Consider the following 27279-nt stretch of genomic DNA (forward strand, 5'->3'; position numbering starts at 1 on the left):
GATGAAACATGGCTTCGTCACTATGACCCAGAGAACAAACAACAGTCAATGGAGTGGAGACACAAAGGTTCTCCATGGCCAAAGAAGTTTCGAACCAAACAGTCAGCAGGGAAAGTTCTTGCCATTGTCTTTTAGGATATGGATGGTGTAATCCTTACCTTACCTCAAGAAAGGTGAAACTGTTACAGCAGCTCTGAAGGAATTGAAGGAGGTACTGAAGGAAAATCGGTTCGAGAAACTAAGCAGAGGCGTGTTGCTTTTGCAGGATAATGCACCTGCTTATGAAATCCAACAGACAATATACGACTTGGGATATCAATATCTACCTCAAACACCATATTCACCAGGACTGGCCTCAGGGCCAACCCTAGAAATTTTGTCGCCACGTGCAGTAGCATATTTTTCCGCCCCTTCCCCTTAAAAAAACTATTTTAATGACGTCTTAAAAGCCATGATATTAATCTAGGCTTCAACATCTCTGATCATAAATTCTAAATAGCAGCATTAGCTAATAAAAATTCATACGTTAATGAAAAAGGATCATAAACTATATTTTTTACAGAGAGAGAGAGAGAGATTTGCTCTTAATGTGCAGTATAATAAAATGATTCGAAACGTGTTATTGTACTTCGGGATCTTTTAATTTTTAAAGGGGGGGGGGGGACACAAAAATTTTGCACTCAGGCGGCGCAAACCCACGGAACGGCCCTGAAGATCAGTCACTAAGAGTTGTGTAGATTCTAGTTAATTGTTAAGAAAAGTTAATTGCTCTCCACATGTTTACTTGTGGCACCAAATAATGAATGAATGATTCCAGGAAAAACAAAAGTTTCTTTTCCAGGCATTAAAAAATACACAGCCTATATATTTACAAATAAATGAATTGTAAGAATAAATTGCTGGTAGACAGTTTCATTTCCTGATCATGTTATCAGGAAATGAACGTTTATGCTAAGAAAGAAGATATATATATATATATATATATATATATATATATTCAAGATACCAAGTAATTTTATATTAACTTTGTTTTAATCCTATTTCCCAAGTAAGCAAACAGACAAGAAAGTCAAGTTTGCGCCTGTAAGTAGTGCAAGTCCAAGGCAACTCTTGGTAGTGCCAGTCGAGGCATAATATATATATATTAGTTAATTAGTTATTAGTATTATACACACTAAGAAAAGTGATCAGAACTTTATCCACCTTTACCAAGAGTTGCCTCGATTGGCACTACCAAGAGTTGTCTTGGACTTGCACTACTTGCAGGCGCAAACTTGACTTTCTTGTCCGTTTGCTTACTTGGGAAATAGGATTAAAACTAAGTTTATATAAAATTATTTGGTATCTTGAATACATAATATACCCAAGTTAAAAAACGTTATATATATATAGTTCTGTAGTACGCAAGTTTACATTACTGAAATACATGAACTTAATTAAGAAAGGAATATTAGCCACATTTTTTTACATAGAGAAAGCAAAGCATTCATTATGAAATTTCTTCACGTACCATGATGCACGGATGTCAAAAATAGACTGGACGTATAAATGCTTGTAATCTTTTTTTTTTTTTTACTAAATTTAAAAAATTAAAATAAACATCGATATTTCTTAGGCAACCAAAACGAAACGAGAGAGAGTGTTCGCTATGAAATAGTAAATTGACGGAAAGAAGAATAAACATCGATATCGCCCTATCTAAGTAAACTCAAAGAGACCACACATAAAAATCAGAATTACATTAGTTGGGATGTCTTTCTAAATATAAAAAATGAATTCATTTACGGCGCCATACCATTTTTGCGGAAAATGTTGTGATATTTTCAGCTATTTTGCCTAGTTAAAGTTATGTTTGCAGCTTAGCATCATTCTACATGTCTAGAAAGAGTGATATCTAGTGTTAAGGGAAAAAACAATAAATTGATAATTTCGAATGACTGCACAGGAGCCCTCAACTATCGCGAGAAAGTGCAGTTTCTGTGGACATCTGACCTATGATTCAAATCTTTGAACGATAGTTGTTTCAGATGTCGAATAAACTGTAGATTATTAAGTGTGTGTGGTGTTTTCGTTTTCTTCCCAACAGTAACCCTACCGGGAGGTTATTTATTGTTTATCGTATGACAATCTACATAAAGTTATAAAAGTACATTTACAAAAATGGGTACAGATATGTAAAAAGTAAAATAAAAAAAAAGTGTAAATGATAAATAATTACAATAAAACAGGCAGTTACACGTTTGACGGACAACGCACTTATGAGTTAAGATCATGTTCTCTGATCCAGTCTATAGAAGGCGGTGTCGCCTCTAGGAAGTCGCTCCTTTGACCTGTATATGCGCGAAGACTGCACTCAATGCAAATATGATGGATTGATTGGTTCGGGTGTCCATAGTCACACTCCGGTGAGGGAATTTTCCTCCACTTGTACAGAAAGCTTGCACATCTTCTATTGCGTACGAATCCTGTTCACTGTTATCCATGTCTTTCCAATTCCAAACCCGGGATACAGGGGCACGCCGGCCATATGTGCAATGTGTGCGACGCACACAGGCGCCAGGATAGTAAAGGCGCCAAAGAGGAGGAAATACTTTTAAAAAAAAACGTTTTTTTTAAGTGATTTTTTTATTGGAGGGGAGGATAGGAGCGCCAATTAAAGTTTTGCACACAGGCGCCAGACACTACTGGCGCGCCCCTGCCGGGATGTTGAGGCAGCAACTATCAAACTAAATTTTGAGTTGGGCATTAGTATTTATGCTCCACACTCGTTTCCATTAATTTTTAGTATTTTAATTAATCATTCTCAGATGTTTATCTTCACGAAGAGTGAGCTTTCTTGATTTCAATCTGTTAAGCTATAGTTCTGATATGTCATTATGTATAGGCAATACAGTATTTCTGAGTACTTTGTCATGTTCTCGTGAACAAGCATCACTTCTTAGATTTGGTGGTATTATGTTGCTTAGCATTGTAAGCCAATAAATAGGAGTTGTTTTAATGGTTCCAGATATAAGTCGCATGGTGCTGTTAAGCTGACCGTCAATTATCAATGGTAGTATAGCTCCTGTATATATTGTTTTCAGGGCTCATTGGCCTAATCCCTCAATCTCAATTTTCAATCTCTTGTTATCCTAGGTATTTTAGCTGACTGGCTACCTCGAGAACTTCGACCTTTGGAAAGACCGTTATGGGTTGTTTTGATTATTTGAGACAGATGTGGAGTATTTTAGTCTAGCGCTTCCCAAACTGTGGGCGCGGCCCCCGGAGCCGTTAGTTTTGTTGAGAAGTCTCAGATATAAGTTGCATTGTGCTGTTAAGCTGACCGTCAATTATAATTGACGGTCAGCTTAATTGTTTATTTATGAATAATTGTTTATATATGAATAATTATTCACTTAAAAGTGAATAATTATTCATGTTGCGGAAAAGGTAGATAATAGATAATATATTATTCATAAACTGTTATTTGTGTTTCTTTCTGGTTTATCTTTTAAAAGTTCTTATATTATCACATTTTTGAAATCAATGGCTGAAATCAACAGTTTCACCATTGAATATAAAGTTGCATCGTAAACGAAGAATTTAAAGAATTTTTGTAGAACGCACTTAGAACTTTTACTAGATAGCTCCAAGCATCACAGTTTTCCATAGTGTCAATAGCAATGGGAAACCTAGGGCATGCCGCCTTTTCGCAATTAAGAAAGAAATGTAATCAAAAATTATGAAATTAGCTCAGATTGAGATTTTAATGAGATACAACTACATATCCTATTCTGTGCAGTTAAAAGAAATCGTAAGGAGAACGCTGAAGTTATCATTTATTTCATAAATATCAGATATTTAATATTTAATATATTTAACATTTAATTTCATTTCCATCTCCTAATGGGGTATTAGGGTTGAAGTTATTTCCATTGTCGAAGTTCCTTCAGAATTCAGAATTTTTGTAGAATACACTTAGAGCTTTCACTAGAAAGCTACAAGCATCACAGATTCCATAGTGTGGCCCATATATTTATTTATTTATTTATTTATTATATTAAAAGCAAGCAGGCCAGAAGAACATATTTAATATTCACTTAGACATTACACAGTCATCGAAGGCTTAGTCCATTCGGCCGAAGCATATTTATGCCGCATATGTTTGCATATGGAAAGACATTAGTGTGTGAAACCCATAAAATTCAAATGAAGAAACTACACATATGGCATCCTCGAAAACATTTAGTTGTTTAGGAATATACCCTAAGATAGCAGTTTGAGAGCGATCAACCACAAACAAAACAAGAAACCAAAAAAAGTCGCATCACGAAGCTGCAGACAAAAACTCAAAATAATTAACACAAACAGAAATCTTGAATGTTTAATTTAATGCGACGGATTTCACGCCCGTTTGTATCTTATAGCTTGATTTGATTTTTAATAATTTGTAAAATTATTAAAACTACACTTTCAACTTGTGAACTACACTTTCCAGTTGTCATGGCGGATAATCAACAGCTTAAAATATAATATATATAATATAGTATAATTATATGTAATATAATATAATAATATATATGTAAAAAGTTTTTTTAACTTGGGTATATACTATGTTAAAGATACCAAGCAATTTTCTAAACTGGGTTTTAATCCTTTTTCGCAAGTAAGCATACAGACAGATTAGTGAAGTTTGCGCCTGAGGTATTTTCAGGTTTGAGGCAGCTCGTCGTAAAGGTGAAGTAAGCTCTGATCACTTTCCCTTAGTATCTCCCCTAATGATAATAATCCTCTAATGATCACATGTAATAATCCAAAACAGGAAAGAGAATTGGTATACAAATGCATTGTTTAAAATGAGTAAATTAAAATGAATAAATAAATAAGGATGCACTAACAAAGATTATCGGGAACTAGAAGACTAGATTTCAGAAAAATAGATAATAAAAAGAAGTATAGAAAACAACAAAAACGACTGTCTTCAGTTTACAATGTAGAGTAATACTGCTTAAGAAACTTGCGGTGTTATGTTTTGAATAGTATTCTAAAATAAATGCACATTATTGCAAAAATTGAAATGTAACATAATGTATAATATAATACGTATAATAATATATATAATATATGTCACTGAATAATTGTATTTCCTTACTAATTCTCATATGATTAATTTATTATCAGTATACGAAAGTTGCTGGTAATTGCAATTACATATGGAAAATAACGGGAATATAAAAGTAGGGCAAGTTTATTACATTATACATATTATAAAAGCAAGAGAAAATGCATCACTACCAGCCTAAGTGTAAATAAGTCACTTAAACTGAATGAAAATGGAAAAGTTATTTGGAAAAAAAAAGTTCAGCAAAATCAGATAACATACATATAAACTATATGATTCATTTACAGTGTAATATCATATCACTGAAAATCAATCCGCGCGGTTAGCCTAGTGGCTATGCGCTTCGCAACCGTACTCCTGGGGAAGGAGTGTCCTAGGTTCGATTCTCGTCAATGACGTGAGGAGCTTAAGGAAATATCCAATTGTCTAGTAAATTTTCTGGAAAGCTCCATTGAGGGATCTTGGGCGTGGACAGCAGGGTTTTTTCCACCAGTTTATCTGGTAGTTTTCATCCCGCAAGCAGGCAAACCGGTCCAGTGAACATACACGGATTACAGTCAGGAATACTGACCCAGCCATAGGTCTGATTCCTCATCTGTTCCGGAGCCCGGATAAAATTTTGGGGGGAATGAGATGGTACCGTACCTCCTCATAAAGGGGACTCACGGCCGTGTATCATCATACGATTATTATTATTACTGAAAATCGATTAGTTTCAATACTTGGTAAATAAATTTGTTGACAAAAATGATAAATTTGTTGGTAATAGGAATTTTTATCTACAATATTGATCTTAGCATAAAGATGATAACTAAAATATTTAAATAATATAAAAAATATTTAAGATGCGCATGCAAATATCTTGTCTAATTTTAGTTCTTGGCTAATTCTCTACAAATGATATGTGTATGTATACTTGTAAATTAATAGTAAACAGTTATGTAAATTGCATAAAAATGAAAAAAAAAAAATAGAACAATTTCGGCTTACAGTAGAGGTCAATTTTTTTTTTTTTTTTTTTTTTTTTTGCATATTCTTAAATAGTTTAAACTTCCACATTGGGCAGGAATGAAGTCTGCTGACTTGGAAGGTAAGATACAAATTGAAGTACAGGTAACTCTCGTATAACGCGGATGTTAGGTTCCACAAAAATACCGCGCTGTATAAATCGCGTTATGCGAGACTCAAATCACATAGAAAAAGTAGGTTTAGGTTCCCAAATCGTTTTTTTCTTTTTTTTTAAGATTATAAACAATGACATATTCAGGTAATTCATGTAAGTTAAGAAAACATAAACTATGCAACAAATACATAGTAAAAAATTATAAAAATTATAAATTGTATGTATACTTCATAGATGTTCTTTATTTATATATGCAATAGTTCTTATTGCATACTTCGGCTGGTTTAGTTATGAATTCAAGAAGTCAGTAATAAGACCTTGCTTACCACTATGCTACAATTTTTTATTAAGTTCATAATACGGAACTAAACAAATGTCCAATTGTCTCGTAAATTTTCTGGAAAGCTCCATTGAGAGATCATTATCCATAAAATAACTTTCTTGCCAAATCTAATCCTATTGCTAATTTCTTTAAACTGAATTCTTTAACGGACTCATCACAATCATAATCTTTGGCAGAACTTTCGACGTCATCTATTAATTGTACCAGTTCCTCCTCGTTTAACCCCCCCCCCCTCAACCGGTCAGGACGTCTATAGACGTCCAGATAAATCTGGATACGATGAATGCTATCTGTTGAAGTTATAAGAAGTGCAATTCGGCCAGCATGTCCATTAGAAGGTGTGATAAACCCTCCCGCTGAAGAGAACAGTTAATGGGATTATCTCACGCTCATAGCTGCATCTCAGTTGTCTATAACAAGGAATGCAGTTCCTCGTTCTATGCTGGGTAACTGAATCCTAGTTATATTGGATAAACTAAAAATATAGAAATTATTTTTATTTTCTCTTTTTCTTGTACAAAGCAATTTTAATGCCTGGACAAAATAAAGGTTCTTGCATAGTTTCTTCATTTAAATATTGCCTTACCTTGGAACACTAATTTCATTTTTATTTATTTTTATTTTTTTGCTAATTTTTTTCTAATCGCTTACTCCACAAAACATTTTCTTTGTTCTCGAAAAAAAATAATTCACGATAGTTATTTGATATATTTGAATTATTTTTGAAAAAAACAGGCTGCGGAGGTTCAAGATTATGTTATATTTTTGTTCAAAATCATGTTTCGAAGATTTCCTGAAGGACGTGCTTGAGCGACTCTGCTTTATAGAGAATAAAATGAAATTCTTTAATCATATCACTAATTTTTTTCTTTATATTGTGATCTTTTTGGTTTCCCTGTATAATTGGTCATTACAAAATGAAATTAAAGGTTATGATTTAAATTGATATGTATGTATTTTCTGCTAGTTCAGATATACTAATTGTATCAGATGTTATAATGGCAAAAATAGTAAGAAAATAATCATTTACACTTTCCTTCCAAAACACAAAGAAAGGACATTGTAAATTCACCCAATGAAAAAGAAAATATTACATATTTTTCTTGTTGACTGATTTTTTTTTTTTTTTTTTTTGTAGTACAAAGAAGAAATTACTGCCCATAAGATGGTAGAATACAAGAGGGCAAAAATCTGTAGATTGATTACATTATAACTAATAGAGATATGTCAGAAAAAAATTATTTATGAAAGAGTTCTAGCATCAGCAGATTTATTAGACGTTATTACTCTTGTATAAATATTTTTTTCTTCCAGTTTAGATACATGGCATTGTTGTATTTACATTAAAATGATTGGACATGTTTCCCCAAGTGATTTACGTTTGTAACAGTTGTTTTGCGAACGATTTATAAAATAAATTCTCTGAAATATCTGCAGATTGAATAAGTCTATAACCCCCCGCCCCACCAAAAAATAAGATTATGCATATGTTCCTTTTCTTTCAAAAACAATTCAAATCTTCTTTTTCAAGATAATTGAAAGAAATAATTTATAATTTTTCGATAATAAAAATGAAACTGATCATTATAAATTAAGAACTTATTTTAGATAAATACTGTATCAGCCTGTGAAAGAAATGTCTATATTTATTTCTATGTTAGGATGTCTACTAATCAACAATTGAAAACAAAACACGACATTCTTGATGTAATTCGCACTACAGCTTGAGGCACTTTAGTGTCCCTTCTGGCTAAGTGTCCTCTCTTTTCTTTCTCAGTAGCACCCAGAGTAATCTAAGCCTTTACCCTTTTCCTCCAGCTAAGAGGATTACTATCAAATATTTCTAAGACGTAGTATTTCTAAGACGTATTTTACTTCAGAAATAGCAACCAGCATCTGAAGTAGAAGTAAAAATATTTAGATTATTTTAAGAAAAAGAAACAAAAATCTGAACTTTCTACTGAACTTTCTTTTGTGGTATGCATATAAGCAGTTTTACACGTTGAAAAAATAGCATAGTGTTTCTAAAATTTCAAATAATTTCAGCAGACAGTAGAACAGCTGATTTTAGATGGCAAAGAAAGAGTACAGAATTAGAATCTGCACGGTACAACAATATTATTCTCTTATTTCTTTTGTCAAAATGGTAAAATGAAGTAAGAGATTTTGAATACTATCTGGAAACTTTTAAAACCTGTAGAAATTTAGAGTGGTTATGTAATCGAATTGCAGGAGAGAATAAGGAGGGGAGAGGGGCGTAAGCATTAGAAATTCTTCAAAATACGCATACATTTTGAATCATTCTGTATATGATATCCTTCATATTATATTTTCAACATATCTACAATGGTTATGCACTGGATATTATCGTAATATGCATCCTACAAGAAAAAAAAAAAAATATATATATATATATACTCTCATATAAATCCAGTATAAGTCTGCTTGCCTAAATAAACTGAATAAATGCTGTATTAAATTTGGTATAACAATCAACAATAAAAAGACGAAATGTGAACTGCATCCTGAATGGAGAACTTACAGAAGAAGCATAATATTTCAGCTATTCAGGCACAATTTTTAGTAAAGTTGGCAAATTTAAAATTTTAAATATGGAAATAGACAACAGAATTAGCAAAACTGGTATGGTAGGAAGGAAAAAGAACAAAGTTTCATGGAATTAGAGAAATTATTCAAAACACTAAAACTAGCTGTATACAAGACAGTGTTCGAACCAGTTTTAAAAAATTATGGATCTGAAAGCTGGTTTAGAAAAAAAAAACACTATCAGTCTAGAGACCGCAGATATTAGAGAGAAAGATTAGAAGCGTGAATAGAGGGCATCAATGGCAATATCATATTAAAAACAATGATATGAGGAAAGAACTCAACATTGCTAGCATTGAACAATTTGTTAATCTCAATACATTAGGTTTTTTTTATTTTATTTATTTATTTTTTTGCTGTCAGCAGCGCTTATGTCTTATCAATAATAGAAGATCTCAAAAATAAAAAAATGCTAATATTTTGTTGTAAATCAACTTCTTATAACACAGAGAAGTATTCATTTTTACTCAGGAATTGATAAATTTTTACTACTTCTGTTTTGTCCGATGAAAATGTCCATGTACCATTAAAGAAACTTTCACTTCAACAGATGCTATAATGCAGAAGCCAGAAAACAGGTGGCTTTGTTTAACACTGAATACGGTAAAAAGACATTTATGTATTGCGATGGCAAATAAGTTTGTTCAGTTTATGCGTTAGTAAAAGTTTACGCCTTTACGAAATTTATCTTCACTGCATTTACTTTTCATATCGGTATCAATGCAATATCATTTCAATTTTCTAGCGAATAACATTTTCAGCGAATTTTTTCTGCAATCAATAGTTCGCGAGATGAATTTTTCTGATTTTTCCTCGCGATGAATTGTTCGGACACGAACATAGCCATATGTAAAAATCGGAAAAAGTAATCATTTGGGAAAATAACTCTTTTACTTAATTATTTATACACAAATATAAATATACGCAAAAGAAGAAATCCATCGGAATCAAATCGGGACTGCGCGGTGGCCACAAGCAGTGGGATACGCGCAGTCACCATAATGTGGAGTTGCTCCATCATGTTGGAAAATGAGGCCCTACACATTCTCAATCTGGGGAAACACAAATTTCTCTAGCATATTTAGGTATGCCACTCTCGTAATCGTCTCCTCATGGAAAAAATGGCTCAACAATGCGATCATGCATGATCGCATTGTTGAGCCATTTTTTCGAACCAACTCGAAAATTCCAAATCAGAAAACTCAACTTTAAGAAACATCTCATCTCTGGAAAATGGAAGACCACAAAAAAACTTGGCGTGAATGTATAAAAAAAGTTCTCCATCCTAAACTTATTTTCATCAAAACTGCAGAAACCGAGAAGAGAAAAATTCTACAGCTCATTTAATGAAATTGCTGAAAAGGACTTCAGCATCCTACGTTTATCAAGGATGTCAAGTGCAAAATTTGGTAGAACGAATTTCTTAGCCTATTCCTCCCCTTATTAACTGCAATTACATGTTTTCGAGGTTATTCGGGAGATAAGTGCATGCGGTACTCCTGTCTTCCCTACAGATAAATCGCTAACTGTACAATGAAGCAGGATGTACACTTACATTAAATGCTCTAAAATGCAAGAAAATAATTATTACGTTTCAATGACCGCTTCCATATGATGTCTGTATCATGAGTAACGTTCCACATTGTTACTGAACATTTTCTAAACAATAGTTTGCAAGAAAAATGACTTTTCGATGAATTCTTTCATAATTCATCGAAAATTTTTCGGTGAATTGTTTTTTCGATGAATTGCATTTTCGACGAATTGTCGTTCGATGAATTGTCATTCGAGGAATTGGTCATTCGATGAATTGCCTTTTCGACGAATTGCCATTCGTTAAATTGCCGTTCGGCGAATTGTTTATTCGGCGAATTGCTTTTTCGATGAATTGCTGTTCAATGAATTGCATTCGGTGAATTGTCTTTCGATTAACTGTTTTTCGATGAATTTGCCGGTAACCTCAAATACAGCATATAAAGGGTAGTGTTTAAGGATAAAAGATATTCAGAAATTTGACAAATTTAATTGATATTAATTTTGATGTTAATTTAGAATAATTTAATTCTAATAGCAACTACTTGAAAGTGATCAATACAGTTAACCCTTACCAGTTTAGATGTTTGATTATTTTCTTCTAGAATACGAAATTCGCAGTATTGCAAGCTGAAAAATGTTACCGAATGTAATGGAGACGCTACTAATATTGATGTAAGTGTGACCTTTAAAGAGAAATAATTATTGAATTATATATTAATTATAAGATCACAAATTTTAATATTAATTTTTATTAATACAATTTCCTTCCTACGAATTAATATAGAAATATTTATTTACTTTTAAACTTAATATCCTAGCTCAGTGAAAGCGGTGCTTGCATCCTTTGCGCTAGGCCGCAAGAAGATAGACTTAAGTTCAAGTCTAGTCGCCGACTGAAGGAATTGTTTTCTAAGCCTTTCTTCGACCGGTTCTCGAGTTAGTCGATCTCTGGCACGGGCAAGGTTTTTTTCTCCAGGAAACTTGGGTTTTCGCGAGGACGAAAAACTGTAAACTCACGAAAATCGACCTCAGAACCCACACTATTTCAGAACATATCCTGTTAGGGTTAGGTACAAAGAGATGGCAGAACTTGTTTACCAGTCTCTTCATCGTATGCTGTTTATAATTAGTGATAGTCTTGGGTTACCTATCTGTGATTGGCTACCGGTAGAGACTGAACTTCCTACTCAGTCTCCAAAATCTATATACAGTTTTAAAGCCCTCGCCTACTCCCTATAAGGGAATAAAAGGTGTTAGCTTAGCTAATTAGAATTTACTTCACTTCTAAATAAAAGCAATTTTTTAATTTTTTTAAAAATTATTTTTATTTCTAAAAATGTCTATTATTTTTGAAGACTAAAGTGATTTCAAAGTGTTCTGAAATTTCACCTGAAAATTCTAATAATGCTTGATCACTTAAAATAAGATGTGTATTTTCGATTCCCACTCACCAACTATAATGCTTGATCACCTATTCCATTCCCACTCACCAACTATTTAGAAACTTTTGTCAGGCTGGATTTCGGTTTGGATTACTAACAAAACAATTAAAGCTACAGTACAACATATTATGCTTGTAAATTGAGTGTATTCTTCTGGGGAGGTTTGCCTGTTTTTCAGGATGAAAAAACTGGAGTTTCGAGTGGAAAAACTCTCCCATTCGCATGAGACTGAGTAAATTACCTTTAACTATAAACCCTTATAAAAGACTGTTTGTGTCCTAGACAGGATTCCAACGTAAGTCTTTTCAACTTTGGTTATCAATGCCGTCACCAAATGAGTTTTTGGATGTTTTGTTTTGTATTTTACGCTTTTCTTCTAACTGTTAATTTTTTTCTCTGCTAATATCGACTTTTCTGAAATGTAACACACACAAAAAGTTCATACATGTAATACCATTCTGGAATATATGACGGCAGTAATTGTCCAGCGTATTTGCATCGTATTTCACCTAAACGATGCACACTCAGATGCTTCTGATGATGAAAGGAGGAGATCGGCCGCCTAAATATTTTCAAAAAAAAGTTTGACTAACAGAATGCCTATGCTTTTTGGGATATGAAAACGCATTAAGTTTATCTTAAGTGACTTCATCAGCAGAACAAAGAGGCAATTTGCCGCTTTAGTGGCAATCTTTCCACAAGAATTCCATACGCTATTCATAATGGAAGAAATTGGTGTTGAGCACTGTTACAAAGAAATGTTAAAGGAAAGGCCATGACTGACACTAAGTTTTCAGGCACTTTGGTTTAAGAAAATATTCTCTGTTTTTTAGTTATGTTTTTTAAATTGACACCCTAATTTTTTAAGAAACCAGCTCCAGAATTTGTTCGTTTAATCAATTTTTCTAATCAGCAGGTTAAAATATTTTCTTTATATTCGGGCCTATTTAATTATTTAAAATCCTGGTTTGTTTACTGTTTTTTAAATTACCGTTTTGAAGTATATTCTTGAAAATCGATTATATTTATTTATTTATTATTATTTTTGTATGACGTCTGGGGAAAATCTCCAATTGTCAAATAACAGAATGACTGGCCGAAAACGTTAGTATACACTTCGATCGCGATTTATAACGAGCCGCTATGCTATCTATAAGAATAAGAAAATAAATCTTATTACTACAATCTTAAAAATTAAAATAACGCGGCGGGTATTTCAAGTCTTGCACTCTTTTGTTCCTTTAAAGCCTTAAAATAAATTGACCTTCGCAAAACTGACTGTAAACTCAAAATATAGCATCAGCAATATTTTCGTAACACTTATGTCTATGGTAATACAGCATATAGTTACAATTCCCATTTCTGCGAGTATATGTGCAGTAATGTCGTTATATTTTCATTACAGTGATTTTTTGTTTAGTTTATAATAAAACAGTGGAAAATATTTATGGAATATCTTGTTTATGTTGATTATAAAAATATCTCTTAATTTTTAGTTATCTGCATAAAATAAGCAAAAAAATTGTTACCTTGGTGTGAGTTTTGGCATACCAAAAGTTGATATGCCAAATTAAATAGCTATACCGTTTCGAAGCAATTCCGTTAAAAAAAATTAAAAAAAAAACTCAGAATAAAAATAGATTCATACAGTACAGAAGAAAAAAAAATCCTTTCCTTCTAAAATTCAGAAGGCGAAGAATTCTATCATTTTATTCTGGTGCAGTGAAATAATACAGTTAGCTGAACATAACGGGCTAGTTGGATGAAAACAACAGATCCCAGAAAATGCAGCTGTTGTATGAATATAACACACACACACACAGGGGAGGATCAACAGAGTTAAAGAAAGTTGTCGTGACAGTTTATTTGTGAAAGCAGTCAACTTCGGTGATGAAGTTCGACTACTCCAAAGCCAACATTCTGCTTTAATTTAGTAAGCAGAACACCACGTGAATAACAAAAAAAAAAAGAAATGTAGAGACTCAAAGAAACAACATTGCTGCCGGACATACTACTTTTATTTTCATTGATTTTAAGAAATAATAAGGTGGAACAATTCTTGGAAGCAGTATAGAAAAAGTGGTGTAAAATGAATCGTGGGGGGGGAGAGAGAGAGAGAGAGAGAGCATTTATTGAATAAGTTGTCTCTTGCAAAAAAATGAATTTTTACTTCCAAAACGAGAGCTTGTTGTAAAAGAAGAATGTGAATGGTTACAATTACAACTCGTGTTCGATTGCGAGTCGCATAATAAAATCTCTACAGGTTCCAACTCTTCCTGCTCAATGCAGTTGCCAGACCGGAGTCCTGTGCTGTTAAGAACAGGTTGTAATGACTGAACGATTGAGAAGGCATCATCCAGCGTCTACGAAAGCAAAGTTCATAACTCAGCCATTAATTGAATTGAAGACCAATTATGGATGAAAGATTCAAAGTAAATCTGGGCCGATCTGGTTGGCCGAGTGGTTAACGTACACGCTCTCCAACCAACAGGCGGCGGGTTCAAATCCCGCCACACATGTGGATGTTTATAAATGTCATTAGAGATAACCACTAATGGGAAGCCTTGTAAAACTTTCATATTTGGTGTTTAGAGAAGATGTTCAGATTATGTAAAAATATAAACAAAAAAATCCTCTTAGACTCACAACCTTTTGTGAGTGAGAATCGCATTAAAGAAATAAACACCTGTGTTTTCAATAGCTACTTTCTGTAGTAAAGCATTTACAGTCTTCTATTAGAATCGGAGTTTTTTTATATCCCCCCCCCATTTCCGCTATCCAGAAGATATTCAGATTTGTTTCTTAATTATTGGCACGTGTGCATTGGTTGTTTTGGATTTACGACCGAAACGACTCAAGCTACGAGGATAGTGTATTGCCTGTTAATTTGATATGCTGTTTTCCGGGATAAAAAAAAAAAAAAACTCACCTTTCCGAAGGGAAAAACGCTACTAACATCGCAGGATACCCGTTAATTCACCTTTAGTTGAGAAGCCCTTATAAAGATCTATTATTTGTGTGTGTGAAAGATAATAAAGATTTTAACTGACAGAATGACATAGCTCTTTCCATACAGATTTACGATTTATTTCTTAGGCTAAAGAGCAGGAGATTATCAGCATGGCAGAGGAACTAGCTGCTGAGGGAAGATTTGAAGAAAGAAAATCTCTTGGGCATGAAATTGCTCAAACTGTTGTTAACTGTTCCTTTATTGGGAGTCAAACTCTTAGTACTGAACGATGTCTGAGGTGAGCGTTTTTAGTTTATTGCACATTTCCAGAATGAATAATCTACCTGTAACGAGAGAATATCTTTTTTTTTCAATTCACAGGAAATACTTCTAAAGTTATATACTTGTTTTTGTCGTATTTTTATTTCATGAGAGCACACAACATGCTCTCCAAAGGATACAATATTGATTATCTGTATCACGAATTTCCAAGAAAAATTTCTCTGACAGAAAATAAAGTGTAAAAGGATTTCACAATGCACTCATGAAATGTTATGGTTACACAGAGCGTTCATCGAAACACTCTCGATTTACTGACAGTCCGTAGTTTTGTTTATTATTAGGATGAATGAAATTTTAGAATTACCGAATTGTGATTTCTTAGCCAACTTTTTTGATTTACTACCGAAAGTCTGAACAAATGGAGCGAACTGGTAAGGTGCTTCATTCTTGTAAGATACACTAATCCAAAAATCATCAGTTACAAAAGAACTCCGTCAATTTGCAAAACTAATCTCTATCTATAATAATAATAAAAAAAAGTTTCATTTAACACAACAGATAGATATAACACATCTCCATGGCAACAATAGGTTCTGTTTGAGTTGCGATGCGCAACCACTTCCGAATGTTCTGCGTCTCAGTCCAATTTACATCATAAATATATTTTTGAACTGAAATTAAAAAAATAGCGATATTTTAGGAAAAGGACTAAAAACCTCCAAAACTTAACTAGCATTTGTTTTCTTAAACTGAAAAGGAAAGTACAAAATCATATTATGCAGAAAATACAGAATTCGCAATTCACTTGTAACTCCAAAATATTAGAACTCGTACTCCACACTAAATCGGCTCACTTAGTGTGGACTTAGTATAGAAAGTGTGGTGTTCCCTAATAACACGCCGCTATTCACTGGTGGGTGGTGAAGAGTCTTCAGAATAACTGAATGAAAGCTTAAGGAGGAAAATGCTCAACGCAATAAATATAATATTATGTATTTGTTTTGCGGCTTATAAATTTTGGTGCGTTTTCTTTTTATAAAATAAGCTAGCTAGTCACAGATACTTACAAATAAAATAAAATAACGTAAGACATAAAACTAATAAATGAAAGTAATTGTTAATTAATTAGAAACCTAATATTCGTAAATATAATATAGGATATATTTTATTTTACGACTCACACTTGAAGGCATAAAATAAAAATATCCCGCAATCACTAAAAATGTGTCATTTTGCTCTCACTGAATATCAAAAAATAGGAACGTAAAAATGGAAGTAAAATGCAAAAAAAAAAGAAAGAAAGAAAGCAAGAAAGAGAATGAAAATTTTGAAAATGCAATTAAAATTGAAACTTTTTTTATATAATTAAAAAACGTAAATTGGAAAATGTAATAGATTTATTTACCTTGGTTAAGTAAAACTAAAAGTTTATATGTTAATAATAACATGATACGCTATTTCTGCTTTTACATATTAATGATATTTATGCACAAATTTTATGTGATTGACTGAGAGATAATAAAAAAATAATTTTCAAACCATGCTTTTACTGAAGTCAATCAGAAAAGTGGAGCTATTGAACGGACATTTTTGATTCAAATTGAATGTTCACATTTTCATGTATTCTTAGGCGATTTCGGTTTTTCTACGATCCTGAATTTGGGAACTGCTACACACTAGATCCGTTTGATGAGGAAGGAAAGATTTTGGATGCTGAAGAACCAGATGTTTGGAACGAAAAAAATGGTAAGGTGCTTATCGTTACAGATTGTGTCATAATCACGGCCATTGTATTTTTATGGGAATTCAATTCAATTTGTTACACAAACCAACTTTTTAAGTATTGGTTTTCTTTTATTACCAGCCACCACTGGTGGTGGCGTCCAGCATCAGTATAGTTTCATACAAATATTTTCTTGAAACCACAAAAATCTTCTTCAATTATCCTCATTCCTAATAACGTGTCGATAAATTTGGATATTCTCATATCCTTAACACGTTAGCCATCTCAAGTCATCAAAGCCGTATCACTCAATACTTCTGGGTTGTTTTATTTAATCAGTAACAGCTTACTCTACTTAGTTCGCTTATATATATTTACATATTTATTTATTTAGCGTATGGCTCACACATGAAAAGTTACGTCATATTAATCTTTAATATATATGAACGTAATAATAGATATATGTACAATAATAAGACATATGTGTACAATAATATATGTATATGTATGTACAATAATAATAGTCATAAAAGACAGACACTCAAGAATAGACTACAACTAGGTTGATTATCCAGTCGACTGCACTTGCTGTAGCATGGATGACGTCCAACAGGTTTCCATTGTATGCACGTTGGGCACATTCTACTGTAATATGGTTAATTGTCTGGCGGGGTGATCCACAATCGCACCTGGTTGAGGCAATCATGCCCCATTTGTAAAGGTTGCCTGCACATCTGCCATGATTGGTGCGGATTCGGTTGAGGGTAGACCAAGTTTTCCGAGGTAGGTCAAAACCTGAAGGCATCTGTGTTGGGTCCACTAATTCATGGAAGTGCCCTGTTGAAGTGTCACACCAGGACTCTTTCCACTTCTCATGTTGAAACTTGTCTCTGGGAAATATTTTTTGCTGTTAAGATTGGAGGGTGCCTTGACTTTAGTCTGTTTATTTCTAGGGGTGTGATGTCTTCGTGGATTGGAAGATTTTGGATTTCCGTGATTTTGCTGTATTCATGTAGAAGAAAGTTGGTTCTGCAGATGTGTGGAGGTGGGATGTTGCTTAGCACTGGGAGCCAATAGGTTGGGGTTGATTTCACTGTTCCAGAAATAAGCCGCATGGTGGTGTTAAGCTGAGCATCAACCAAGTGCACATGGGCGCTGTTCATCCATACGGGTGAGCAGTATTCAGCTGCAGAGAAAACGAGACCAAGAGCAGTGCAGCGAAGCGTTGTTGCTGAGGCACCCCAAGTAGTTCCGCATAATGTTTTTGCAGTATATTGTTTCGTGTTTTTAGCTTGGATACCGTTTTAATTAGATGTGGTTTAAACGATAGAGTTCTATCCAAAGTGACGCCCAGGTATTTCGAGAACCTTTCTTTGTCAGCCTGGTTATTGTTCAGGTGGAAGCATGAAACTTCTGTTTTGCTAGGATTTGGACGTAATCTCCATTTGCTAAAGTATTCGTCTAGGACTGCAAGGTCATTTGTTAGTGTATCTTTCATTGTAGTATGATTGGTGTGTCTGGTGACTAGAGCAATGGTCATTAGCGTAGCAAAACTTCTTGGAGGCTGCATTAGGCAAACCTGCGATGTATAAGTTAAAAAGGAGGGGGAGCCAGAACTGACCCTTGTGGTAATCCTGCAGTGTTCTTTGTTTACTTTTGTTCTTGTCCATACTTACTTGAAACAGGCGGTTGCTTAGCATGTTATCAATTAGTTTTACTATTTTTCTGCATGGGACTGCACGATGTAACTTGCAGCAACCTCTCAAAGATTTTACACACACACACACACAAACACACACACACTGACATAACCACAAGAAAGAACATACGAGGATATAAGAACATAAGTTACCTTCATAATTATGCTACTAATATGCTCTTTCTTTCTTGTGGTTATATCAGTTGCATTAATATCAATTCTGTCTAGGTTATCAGAACTTTCCAAACTCCCTCCGTATATGTATATGTATATATATATATATATATATATATATATATATATATATATATATATATATATATATATATATATATATATATGTTAAAGATACCATACCAAGCTATTTTTATAGACGCTGCTTTTCTTTCGACATCTCTATACAAATAAAGTTCAAATGATGCCTTTGTTTTAGCATTATGAAACTAACTGAATCTATCTTGGTGAAATTTTGGAGCTTAAGCTATGTGTTTATTTCTTTCATCCGCCATATTGTGATGAAATGGATGATGGTCTAGAAACAAGTGATTTAGGCACTTTTATCACGACTGGCTCAAAGTATTTTCATTTTTCACTACATATTCTTAGTACCTCTATATTTTATTCTTATTAATACATAATATTAATTATAGTAATAGATTCATGGGTGAAATCACAGTACTGCTCTCCAGGGACTTACCAGAACAAATTACCATAAGGTGTTTTAACCTTATTAAATAAAAATCGGGAGGAAAACTGATGAAGTCAATGCCTCTCTCTCAAGCGTTTAGTCAGAACTGCCTCGTGTACACGTTCTGCGTCTGACCGTGTAAGCTCGCTCGGGAAGCGACTTACCTTACAAAGCCAAAAGTCCTCGGATTTACTTTTGCAGGCTCGAGAAGGGAAACCTCCCCAAAATCTCACTTCCACCTGCTCTTTGCAGGTGGAAGTGAAATATCGTTGTTCTCATTATTCGTGGAAAGACCGGGTGCAGATAATCAATAATACTATGCTAAACAGATCACAAGCACAGGAAAGGGTCTATAAATCAACAGACAATATTACAAATCGGGATGAAGCAGTGAAAATAGGATTTTCGAATTCCGTCGCTGATACCTGCGCATAAAATTAGTCTGAAAATCGGTGTACAAATCATGCGGATGAGAAACGAGAGCACCAACTTTATCCAGTACTCAGGTACAGGCGAAAGAAATCCATAACAGAAGCAGTGATACCGACCGGCTGTGGAAATAAGATTTTTTTTTTTATTTTGTGAATTCTCCCTAATTCCGACCAACAGTCCCTTTGAATTTAAACAGTTTCCAGCAGCTTCTCACATTGGCAAGCTATATGTAGTTGGAGATCTGTACTTATGTTCCGGCAAAATAAAAACAATGTTATGCTAAAATAAGTGCTTTTGATATAACGAAGAGGCTTCGATATAAAGGGAAATATTTTTCTTAATTATTCTATATTATTAAATGATTAATGATCAAATAGGATTAATGAAACAATGGTTATTATTATTATTAATTGGTACATGTGCAGTCCTATGGAGATGCCGATTGTTTCTATATCACAAAGAAGAAAGAGAGCCTTGAAGAAAGACTATTATAAGTTTGATTTTGGCCGTCAATTACAGAAACATTTTCTAGGCCTTTAATTAAGTTTTTAACCAGCAAATCAAGAAATCGACTACACAGAACTCATACTCTTTCACCATTACTGTGATTTCACCCAGTAATATGTAGCGTTACAGCCGCGAGATGAAGGTAGGAACACAATGATAAAATTAAGCGAGCTATAAGTGACAGTTAAGGATGGAGACCGGTTGTCTATCCCATCTTCAAAAGATTAATTAAGGCTACAAGATTTATTTTTATGGTCAATAATATTGAGAACTTACACAATTTGAATATCTTTGCTAGTAAACAACAAAAATGAAGAAAAAATCATGCAATGTTGGTTAATGAAAGTAGAATAATTAGAAATGAAGCCTGAATGACTTATATTCATTATTATTATTATTTATTTATTTATATTATTTAAAATTATATCAGTCGACTTTATACAATATAATAACCGAAATTATATCAAAATCATTCGTAACATCAATCGAAATCATACCTAAATCATTCAAAAAAAATCAAAAGGAAACTGTTGTTTCTTTCGTTAAGTAACTCACTTCAGATATCTTTCTTATATAAGAAATGATTTCGCCCTAGTTTCGATTCAATTTTTTGTCATAACCAAGTAACTTGGCTTCATATCAACTTAAAGTTAAGAAACGGATCGGCTGATTATCAAATGCTTGTGTTCTGTGGCCAATTTTCTATAAAGCAGGACAGGATAAAAGTGTCCAGTTTCAGAGTAGGAAGCCATTTCTACTTCCATGTGAGACTGATTGAATGTCTTCAGATGAAAAGTTTTTATAAAGATTTCGCGTCTTCGTAGAGAATCGAACCTAGGTCTTTCTAAACAATGGGAATCTTCACTATCGAATGAACTCCGGTACTAGAAATCACAGAACAAATATTTTATGATTAGAAGTATATCCAATGCATATACTCGTTTAATATTTATCAAACAAAAACATAATCACACACAGAATATTGTAAATTGATGTTTCCTGAATGCTGACATATTAAATTATGAAAAGTGATAACCTAATTATAGGATAGCAGAATGGTGTACTTCATAACTCTATACGAAAATCATCTACTAACCAAGAACTTTCACAAATAATCATGTCAAAGCGTAATCCAAACCTAGAACCAGTTGAAACCGGAGGCTTTCCCAATATGCTTAGGTGGCAATTCATTGTATAGCAATAACCAGTTAAGCATGGCAGACTGACTGGTGTAAAAAGGACATGAAAAGAAATGATCATAAGCACCTATGGAAAAATGAAAACAAGAAAGGGATTTTGTTGTTGTTTAACAAATGATTTGCTCAATTTTTTAATGGATGTAAGACGGCTTACCAAAAAGGATTTGTAAGAGCTTACGGGCACTTTTTTCGTAAGCCTTCTTACAGGCCTTTCAGCTCCACGATCAGTCACAATTGGCTTTAGTAACCATGATTTTAGGATAACAAAGGTAGCTCTCTCTCTCTCTCTCTCTCTCTCTGTGTGTGTGTGTGTGTGTGTGTGTGTGTGTGTGTGTGTGTGTGTGTGTGTGTGTGTGTGTGTGTGTGTGTGTGTGTGTGTGTGTGTGTGTGTGTGTGTGTGTGTGTGTGTGTGTGTGTGTGTGTAAATTGCGTATTGCGCTTGTTCTCCTAGTTTCGACGAACCTAATCAAATAGGTTCGTCGAAACTGGCTGAGCTACGCATATGCTGGACCTCAGTGCTCGTTAACATTTATTTTGTTGAAGTTCAGCTGAAAAATTATGATGAAGATTATCAGTGATGAGAATTTAGGTATGCATTATATCTCCGCATATTTCACACCAAAAATCATAACTACAGACAAGAAATCAAAACACAGAAACAAGTCATGAGCTGAGAAAATAGTCAACGCCTCACCTGTAAGATTTCTACTGATTGACAAAAATGAAGTTCACACCGAAGATAAACAGAACTCGAAGTCAGCGATGGATCACATTCAAAAGGTGACTTCCATAATATTTTCGAGAACAGTTGTCTGCGTTAGAAAACTCAATGTGAGTGCCACAGGGAAGTGTTTCGAAAACCCTGTTGCAATACGTGAAGGGTTGATATGTATTGCAAAAAAAGCAAATGTTTTGATAAACCTCTACCAGCTTTCACAAACTAAAGTTACAATGTTAAACTCATTTTGCATTTAAGTAATTCAAGTTGCTCTTTTCATTATTTTACGGTATTTTGAGAAGTTGCTTATACGAGTTCTTTCTAAACGCAGAATTGTTGCTCGTTCTAAATGTGGAATCTTCAGAGCATCTGGAATACAGTAGGGAACCTGGAGTGATGATCACAGTTCACTCGTATGAGCGACAGCCAGATCTGATATCAGATGGTTTACTGCTTCGTCCTGGAAATGTGTACAATCTAGCCATTGATAAAGTAAGCTCTGAAAAATTTCTGTCTTCTTTTTTCTTTATCTTACTCTTTTGTTTCCCATTATCATTTCACTCCTTTTAAAATCATATTCTTCTCTTTATATTGACTTGTTGATTACAAAAACCAAAAAAGTAAAGTGTAAACTGAAAAATGGGATTGATTTCTATTCTATCATCTTTAGTACTATCTTATAATACCTCTTCTATAATTCTGTATATTGTAACTCAATAAAATTACTCATATAATATGTATATTTTTTCTTTAAGATCACAGTGGAACTTTTGCCATATCCTTATCCAACTAACTGCAGTGATTTTTCTGCTCTACCATGGTCATTAAACAAGACGCTAACTGCTAGAGTGAGTAGAAGATATTCAGTATTACTGAGCTAATCAACTTTATGATAATATATCAATTTGTTTTACTGTGGTAAACATAGTGAACAGGTGGCGCTCGAAAAGAAAAAGGTTTGCGTTGAAAATAGAAAGTTGCTTCTAATACATTAATGATGTAATTGTTTTATTTATGCAAAACATGAAATTTCCTATAACTTACAAATATTTCCGTTACTTTGCAGATGTGTTCCGTTCACTGTTCTGCCCATTTTCAGTACAGTAAATGCAAATATATGACAAGGAAAGTTTTGGCGTTTTATGACACAATTAAATGGGATCCCAATAAAACAACTGCTGGTAGGTGAATTGAATTTTATATTATTTCATGATTTTGACTATTTATGCTTGGAGTCGCTCAAAATGGGCAAACTAGAAATAATACACAAAACTTTGTCTAAGGTATACAAATCCACTTTATTTTTATATTGATCCTGGCCCACATAATGTTCTAAATCTAGACAGCATTAGTACTGTGGATTTGCAATGACCGATTATGGAACTTTTTTTTCAAGTGACTTCACTTCCATAAGAAGAGTCGTGGTATCACCTTAGGGAATGAAATTTATGTGCTATGTAAAGCTAATATTTGTGTTCTAATTGAAGTTAAAAGCACGATAGAGGAGAAATTTGAGAGGTTTGCGTGGTTTTATGCTATAGACTAACGAAACAATTAATGTTAGGAGGCAAGAAAAGAAAGGGTGCTATCTCAAACTTCTCCCAAGCTGGAAAGGCAAAATTCAAGAAGACACCATCAGTATAAGCATCAACAGAAAAGACGTGGAAAGCGCTTAAGAATTGGAGCAGTACAATGTCGTCACAATAGGTATTACCAAAACAAAAAAAAAGAGAAAAACAGGTAAGATTGTTCTAAGTTATATTCAGGCAATAAAGATCAGAGAAAAAGCAAAAGCAGCTATAGTATTCAACAATAAACAAGCTTGAATGGGAGACAATATCAAGTAGAGCGATATGGGCCAACAGCATCAGAATGGAGAATTAGACAATGAGACTTATTTGTGTCCCACACAGTCCTATTAAGGAAGAAATGGAGGAATTTTTCGAGGTATTAGAAAAGGCAGCTGACATAAAGAAAAATCGTTCTTGCTGGAGATCTTTTAGATCTCCAGCAAGAACGATCAGCAAGCATCAGACTGAATGATTACCAGACGTGTATAATGCTTTGGAAATTTTGGTGAGAAAAGAGCAAAGATACTGATAATAGTAAGTACCTACTGAATGAATTTCAGCTCAGGACACGGAATAGTTATTACGAACATCATGTTTCGACATCATAAAGATGTGAACAAATTCGCACTGAGAGAAAATTCTCGTTGGCTATATTGCTGGTGATAGAGATGTTTTCATACTGGGTTCAGTACAAGAGTATGTACAGGATTTGAAATAGAAAGCGATCACCATTTATTTTTGAGCAAGATAAAAGTAAATAACACACCGAAAAGAAAAGTGTGTGTCAGAAAGATTTACAAAGAATCAAAGTCGAACAGTTTTCAGAAGTGAACTGCAGACTCAAATACACAAATAATCTTGAAGAAAATATAATAAGTTAATAAGTAATAATAATCCCTGTTTATTTTATTATATTATCAGCTAAATATTATTTATATTTTTATTAAATTGTTATATACCAATGAAACCACATTTTCCTATTAGATCAAAGATAAATATAACTCTTTCCAAGCAGTAGATGACCACAATGTCACTGACTGCTATGAGAGAGTGCTGTGATCTCACAAATATAAATGTACACATTCCACATTGCAGAAATGAAAAAATGCGCTGCTGAGACCAGCGAAGTTACTAAAGACCTTTGTCGGTCATATTGTGGATTGCCATGCACGTGAGTATTTTCGTATTTCACTACTTATTTATATTTTGTATTTTTTTTTTGTATTTTTGTATCAGTTTTGTATTTTTCATAAATGTTTTGTATTATCTGGAGTCTGTTGATGGCATTTTTTTGGACTTCCAAAGTCATTTATATCCTGGTCCATAGATTCAATGATCATCACCAGATGCCGCATGATCACTTCCCTCCTTGGTGATGTATCAGACGAGTCTTGGATTGGTGGTCTTGTGGTAGACTTTTCTAGAGGCTTCAAATATCTGAAAACCAGTCACTCCTGACACACCATCCATCCACCTGACTGAGGATGTATCACGTTTTCTTTTTCCAGAAACCTTACCTTCTATTACCAATTTTGAGAAGTTTTCCTTCCATTCTTTCGATGTGTTCAAAGTATTTCAGCTTTCTTCTGTCAATACCATTAGTCTTAAAGGTCCACCTATCCGTTCTAGTACCCATCCATTTGTCCACCTTTTAACATACTAGATTCTCAACAGTCGCTCGTAACATCAAATCTCAAAAGCAACTATCGTTTTCCTATCAGACTTCTTTAAGTTCCAAGTTTCACATCCATAAATTGCTATTGAAAAACTCAGCTGCATTCGCAAGCCTCAGTTTTATTCCTTTAGTGATAGATCTATCCTTCCAGATTTCAGACAAGTATCTGACTTTGTTTTTAGCCATTCCTAATCTTCTTCTGATGTCTTCTGAACAGCAGTTCTTCAGATTAATGATGGATCCTAGGTATTCGAATTTGCCGACTTCCTCAATTACTTCCTCAATTACACTTGTTTCTCAGGAGCTTCGCTGTCTATATTTCTTTCAAGAACCATACTCTTTGTTTTGCTATGGGTTGAATTTACGCTCTCTGTTTTGGCTGCTCCCATTAACTCTATTATAGGGAAAAACTGGAACAAAGCTGTCATTACAAAGGAGTGCATATCACCAACATACTTGAGATTGGTTACCCATCTACCAACTATTTTAATTCCTGTTTTAAGTTCATCCAATTCTACACGCATGATGTCCTCAGCATAGACTGCTTAACTTCCCTGCTTACCAGAAACCAATCAATTAACCCAACACCTGTTCTTACCATTGCTTCTCGCTCATTGTACAAGTTAGCTATCAACCTGGCAATGTATTGAGGAAAACCCATTAGTTTCATTACCTCCCACAATTCACATGCGGAACAAAGTCAAAAGCTTTGGAACAGCCTGTGAAACACGTTACCAAAGAGTGTCTCAACTGCTTAATACTTCTCAATTATCTGTCTAAGGCGAGGAATCTCATCTCTGGCATAATTGCCTTTCCTGAAACCCCCTTGTTTCTCGTGCATCTCTGTCACGACTTTGGATTCTGAAAAGATCGATCTTGCATAGACTCAATATTTACTTTAATTAAAAAAAGAGAAAAAAATTTCAAAAACAAACAATATACATGTGACCTTTAATGATTAAGAAAACGTCTTTGATAAAATTAACAAGCAAAAAGTGGTTTTAAACAGCAGATAAGTATATGCACTTCAATTACAAGTACAATTACAAGTATATTCTATTCAATTCAAGAAGTATATGCAGGAAATTCTGGAAATAGCAATCAAATTATGAAAAATATCAAAATGAAGATATATCAAACGGAGTACGGCAGGTGTTCTCTATCATATAACAGAATATAAATTTGTAAACAGAAAACCTATTTGGAATAAAAATAATCCCACAAACAAAGATGTATACATTATATTTGGAGATAACGTTTTTATGATGACCCTACACGTGAACGGTCACAGGACCTATAACACTACAGTGCCATGTGTGAGCAAGTGATTAAGGAAAACATGAAGCATATTGGTATGTTTCTTAAAGAGTGGGATGTTGTCTTCAATGAGAAAAACAGTAAGGGGAAGATTGTTCCAAATTGTTATGGTTTGAATTACCAAGAGAACTGACATCTGCAGAGTAACTGAGACGAGAACTGGTTAATCAAGAGTGCTTGGCAGATTATAAGGTATTCTGGTGGATAATGGACTATTTGTATTAGGTCACTGCTAACAAAGAATACTCCGACATCCTTGCGTGAAGCAAGTTTAAGTTGTGAGTTTTGAAGTCCCTAAAAAAAAAGATTATGTCATTTAGTATGTGGAGCAATAGAAAACAAAGCTTTTCAAACATATCAGAGTGA

The sequence above is a fragment of the Typopeltis vanoorti genome, chromosome 20, assembly GCF_054136105.1.
Source record: "Typopeltis vanoorti isolate ZY-2024b chromosome 20, IOZ_Tvanoo_1.0, whole genome shotgun sequence".
Lineage (NCBI taxonomy): Eukaryota > Metazoa > Arthropoda > Arachnida > Uropygi > Thelyphonidae > Typopeltis > Typopeltis vanoorti.